The sequence below is a fragment of the Poromitra crassiceps genome, assembly GCF_964638095.1.
Source record: "Poromitra crassiceps genome assembly, contig: HAP1_SCAFFOLD_238, whole genome shotgun sequence".
Lineage (NCBI taxonomy): Eukaryota > Metazoa > Chordata > Actinopteri > Beryciformes > Melamphaidae > Poromitra > Poromitra crassiceps.
Genome location: NW_028152155.1, coordinates 50353 through 56497, shown reverse-complemented (window position 1 = coordinate 56497; position 6145 = coordinate 50353). Strand labels below are relative to the sequence as shown.

The 6145-nt window shown below is 40.8% G+C and overlaps 1 pseudogene across 1 annotated transcript; it reads right to left on the bottom strand.

Annotated features, from left to right (window-relative positions):
* Positions 1 to 4285: 4285 nt before the first annotated feature.
* LOC310770820 (elongin-C pseudogene) lies at positions 4286 to 4627 on the bottom strand (annotated as a pseudogene). Its single transcript has one exon. The product of its transcript is annotated as an elongin-C pseudogene (transcript).
* Between the last annotated feature and the right edge of the window lie 1518 nt (positions 4628 to 6145).

Here is a 6145-nt window from a genome sequence, read left to right as displayed (position 1 = left end):
TTGTTACGACTGGGGTCGTTTAGTTATTTTCATTGAGTAGTTTTCTGTTATGAATCTGGTTTTATTTCCTGGACACAACACTTGTTCTTCACAGTACTTCCACAATGGGGATCCTTCTTTGTCATGTAGACTCTTTGGTAACATGCTCTCATTCTTAGACTCAACTCTGGTCTGGATTGGTCTGCTGGGAGACAATTGGTTGAACTTGGCTGTTGCTGATTGGAGTCCACATGTAGACAGAGTGGAGGTGACAGGGGCTCCACTCTCATCCATGTTTGCTCCTCCAGCAACCCCTATGTTTAGTTTTTTTTGTTATATGTGTGGGTTAAGTTAAGGTAACTGTAATGTATGTTGTGTTTATGTTTGTTATTTGTAACTGTTCACTGTTAAAAGAAAGAATGAAAGAACACTTTGTATTTATGCTCTGAAATTACAAAGTAAAACATTTTCGTACGTTTGATCTTGGTTTTCGTCTGAATTTCATGGTATTGCCCTAAACCCTAGACTTGGGGCATAACACCCTACACAAATAAACAATCAATGATATTTTATTGATATATATATACAGTATATATATATAGTAATGTATAAAGACATCATGTGGCACATGGCAAAAAAGAAAAAAGTGGTTTCACTGGAATTCTGTTGCTATAGGGAACAGTTTGGAGTCGGACCCAAACATTCCTGTCACACTTCAACGCTGGAACAGGAAATCAACTTTGGTGCATTTAGAATATTGATGTGTTCAAGTTGAAACTGCCTGTTGGCGACAGCTAGGGGTAAAGATAACTACAGCACATGAGAGGCAAGATAGTCTATAAAACATTGTTTTATGATCAAAGTGCAATAAAATCACAGAGACATAAGAATCAAGATAACAGCATGAGAAAACAAAACACCACTGCAGGCTACATTGTGCAATAGTCGTCGTATTAAAGTGCAGTCCCAGAAAGCAATTTTGCGTTTAAAATATTTTTATAAGCCATCTTTATACCTGATGTCTGGGCTAAAACATGGATAGATTTGGGCTGTCAGTAAGTTTACAGTAACTACCATAGTGTAGATAGCTATTGTATGACTAAACGTTGAGGACCACAATGGAAATAAGCCTTCGGTATTTTTTGTGTTTTTATCCTCGGTGATTGATATATTGTCTGTTCTTTCATTACTATATGTATTGTTGTGTAATTTTATTTTATCACCAAATAAATTAATTCATTCAACGTCATACATTCACATTTATACCATATTTAGTGTGTCTGGTCGCTTAAACACTGTTGACCTTCATTTTAACTCTGTGGTCTAAGTTGTCAGTTCAGCTGTACCCAGCAGAGGGCAGCAGTGATGCATTGTTGATGATCTGTGTCTCTCTCTCCATTAGCCAACTGCCTTAACATAATTTCTATCAATAGTTAAAATATATTCCTACCAGTAATCAGGGATGCAAACTAGTCACCTTTAGGTGACAGTCACCTTTTTGATCCCAAAATAGGGCACTTAACTGAATGATTTTGAGTGGTTTTGTATCAGCCCTGGTATCTGTCACCTTTTTCACTCTCCATTAGTTTGCATCCCTGAGTAATAAGCAGGTAGTTAACATGTATTCCGAATCAATAAAATTGTCAAAATATATTCATAATAATGGGGTGGTCAAAGTATTGCAAAGAAAGAGAAAAAAGTAGGTAGGTGTGTGTGTGTGTGTGTGTGTGTGTGTGTGTGTGTGTGTGTGTGTGTGTGTGTGTGTGTGTGTGTGTGTGTGTGTGTGTGTGTGTGTGTGTGCGTGAGATGGAGACCTCCTTTTGGTGACCTAAACAGCTGTTGGGCCCGGCCTACTGTCATTGCACAACACATGTCTAAATGTGTGTGTGTGTGTGTGTGTGTGTGTGCGCGCGTGCCCCTTGAAAAATAAAAAACAGAGATTTACAGGCAGTAAATGTATTCCTCATGACCCACTCTCTCACGCGTGTGCGCACGCACGCACGCACGCGCGCACACACACACACACACACACACACACACACACACACACACACACAGGTGTGAAGGATAAATTAGCTGGGTCACACCAACACAGCGAACACATACTTTTCTCTTCTCATCAAAGCTCTCTGCACACTGATTGGTGTGAACCACATAGCTGCCTCTGCACACTGATTGGTGTGAACCACATAGCTGCCTCTGGACACTGATTGGTGTGAACTAGGGCTGTGAATCTTCACTGGCCTCACGATTCGATTCGATTACGATTCAGAGGGCTATGATTCAATTCGAGTACGATTATCGATGCATCTCGATGCATCTCGATGCATCTTAAATCGATGCATCACTTTTTTCCGCAATACATGATTTATTTCTTCTCACTTTCTTTTTTCTCACTGTGTGGCTACTTTTAAAATAAAAGTGCATTGGAATTGCATTGTATTATGATCCATAATTAAAATAAACAACTGCATGTACTTCCATTATATTTTATTTCATTATTATTTTATTTTTATTTATTTATTTTAATAATCGATTTTTGACATTTGTGAATCGATGCAGAATCGTGCACGTCCGCATCGCGATGCATCTTGTAATCGATTATTTTTGACACCCCTAGTGTGAACCACATAGCTGCCTCTGCACACTGATTGGTGTGAACCACATAGCTGCCTCTGCACACTGATTGGTGTGAACCACATAGCTGCCTCTGCACACTGATTGCTGTGAACCACATAGCTGCCTCTGCACACTGATTGGTGTGAACCACATAGCTGCCTCTGCACACTGATTGGTGTGAACCACATAGCTGCCTCTGGACACTGATTGGTGTGAACCACATAGCTGCCTCTGGACACTGATTGCTGTGAACCACATAGCTGCCTCTGGACACTGATTGGTGTGAACCCCTCTGGACACTGATTGGTGTGAACCACTGGTGGTTCGGAATCAAACCAATAGATTGAAGTGTGGCAAGATGGATTTGTCATGTGATTGTGTGAATCCAGCTGCCTCGCTAAGTTAGCCCCGCCCACTTGTATTTGCCATTTTTCTTCTTCTGAGGAAATCTGCCTTCATGAAAATAAAACAAACTTTGCACATAGGTCTTGTCCCAATGCCAAACTTCCTCAACAGGAACCGGGGCCAATATCCCTGATGGTGGTATTTCTATATTATAAAATATGTAGGGGAGACGTTGGTTTCATCATGTCGATTTCAAACATTTGGTCTGATGTCATGCTCATTTCTATCTGGCCACACAAAACTTTGAGGTGAGGAGAGAAATGTTGGAACTTTTATGCGTCCGTTTTTACGTTGTTTTATGTTACATGTATATCCCTACACAAATAAACAATGAAATATATATATATGTACGCTCTATATACTGTACGGTCTATGTTTTTGCATTGTGATATCTGGATGGATGGCCGGACCTATAAATGTATAGACATATTTTACATTCTAAATCTAAAATAGATAATAGTGGCCGCAATTTTTTTTCCTTTCAAAGGTCCCAAATTGGTCAGCCATGGTCTATGACATCTCTGATGATTGTGGATGTTGATCGTATTCGATCACTGATGATCTTCTTCTAATGGCTTTCTGGCAGACTGGATGCCTTGTGGCACATTGCTGCCTCTCACAGAATTAGACAAACTCCCGACTCGGGGGTCCGCCCCCTCCTCAATGTTCCGCAATGTGTGTTTGTGTATTTAAATTTTTTGTCCCACTGATGATGGCATAGGCATTGTAACATCACTGATGATGCCATAGGCATTGTGACATCATAAGTGATGTCATAAGAGCAATCAATTGCGATGTCATCAGTGCTGCGAAGTTGGGCAAACACAATGTCTATGACATCATTATTATTGACCAAAATCATCTTATGCAGACCAATAGCAGGCTGTGCTGCGGTCTTCTCGTCTTGTTTGGTTTTTGGTAAAATTGACCTATGTTTTGGGATGTGATTGAGAGGTCTGTACGGTCTATGTTTTTGCATTGTGACCATCGCAAATCAGTTTTTTTTAACACATAACAGACTGCAGCAGTATGACTGCACAATACCTCCTTACACAAACAAAAGAAAAGAAAGAAAAGACAAAAACGAAATAAAATGGCCAACAACTAACACACAACAAAGCATAGAAATACAAGTCAGCAAGTCAGGTTTCCATAACAATTAGTGATGACACCAGGGCTTTATTGTAACATTCATGTTTTCATATACTGTCATGTACTGTACATGACAAAACAAGTTCAACAGTTGAGATAAATTAAGCCGCTACATTGTCTCTTTGTCATTTTAGCAATCCAAAAAGTTTGCAGCCATCAGCAGTTCCAGTGCGAGCTCCGGAGCAATGGGGAATTCAGGTATTTGTGTGGAGCTGTTGGTGTAACGGGCCTTGTAGGTGAAGTACATGCAGAGCTTGGCCAGGACATGAGATGGGATCTCCCTCAAGTTCACTTCATTGGTTTCATCCTGAGCAAATTGGCCTGGCCCGCTCATCATGGCTTTGATAGTTCCGGACGTCAAGGCATGGTCTCTTTTCACAATGAATCCATGACCATCTGAAGAGATCATCTTCATATACGTGGCATCTGGCCCTTCACAGCCACCATAGGTACTCTCTTCTTCACTGTCCATCATGTCCTGGAATTTCCGACAGTTCCACTTATTATGCTGGATTCTTTAAATTGGAACTCGCCACAGGTGATGATTGGTCAGAATCCCGGAGATGTCTTCAAGCTGGGTAAACAGGCAAAGTAAGTCAGCCGATCAAGTACTTACCAGTCGAACAACAGAATCAATAGAGACTGCTGAAACCTCGCTTATTTATATCTTGACATGTATGACATCATTGATGACATCATCGATTACCTCATAGTTGTAGTGACATCATCGATGACCTCATAGTTGCAGTGACATCATCAATGACCTACAGTTGTGTGACACCGACTGGTGGTCCAGTCCATGACATCAGCTCGTTAGGTCGCCGGTTCGAATCCAGCCTGTGGGTGTTCCAATGTGCATGGTCTCATCAGTTGGTATGGCGCTCGTACTGAGAGCATTTCCTCGTCAAACTCCGACAGTGAAAAAAGTTTGCTTGTCAAAATGTAATTATGTTATCTATCACATTCGCTAACCTGTTGCTCTTTGAAAAGGCATTATGGCATCACTCACTGATGAGATCACAATTGCTTGAGTGACATCAGTGATGACATCATAATGTCTATGACAGAGGTGCCCAAACTCTTCCCTATGTGTATTATGTTGAATGGCCTTTGCAATTGTCTTGTAACCTCTATGTTGTGAACCTGTATTTTCGTATTATGTAAATAAATTTGTAAGTAAAAAAAAAAAAAGAAAAAAAAATACAGAGAGAATAGGGAACTTCCGGTCTGGTTTTTCAAAAATAAGACAGTAAATGTAATGTCAAAATTTATCTGGATGGATGGCCGGACCTATAAATGTATAGACATATTTTACATTCTAAATCTAAAATAGATAATAGTGGCCGCAATTTTTTTTCCTTTCAAAGGTCCCAAATTGGTCAGCCATGGTCTATGACATCTCTGATGATTGTGGATGTAGATCGTATTCGATCACTGATGATCTTCTTCTAATGGCTTTCTGGCAGACTGGATGCCTTGTGGCACATTGCTGCCTCTCACAGAATTAGACAAACTCCAGACTCGGGGGTCCGCCCCCTCCTCAATGTTCCCCCCTCAGGCTGCCTTGCTCTCCTCTTCCACCGCCGTGTTCCTGGACCTCTCGGCCCTCGTGCCAGCGCGGCGACCTCCCTCGCTGCTCGACAGCTCCCGCTTCGAATCCTGCTTGACGGCCTTCTCCTGAAACCCTTCACTGATGATGTCACAAACAATGTCTATATCACTGACTTGTCAATCACGCCCCAAAACAGTCTGATGTATCATCTATTTGACTCTAAATGGGACCATCATTTACAAAATGAACATCATGCTGTAAACTAGCAATTGAGACAAACTCTTTAGGAAAGTGTTTAGTGAGGTCATGAATCAAGTGATTTCATTCACTTCTAAACAGACTAAATAGGTTAAAGTATAAACCGTGAGTACTGTATCAAAATCCAATCCCTGTAACAGTTGTCATGAATGGTGAAATTAGCTACATAGGTGGACATTT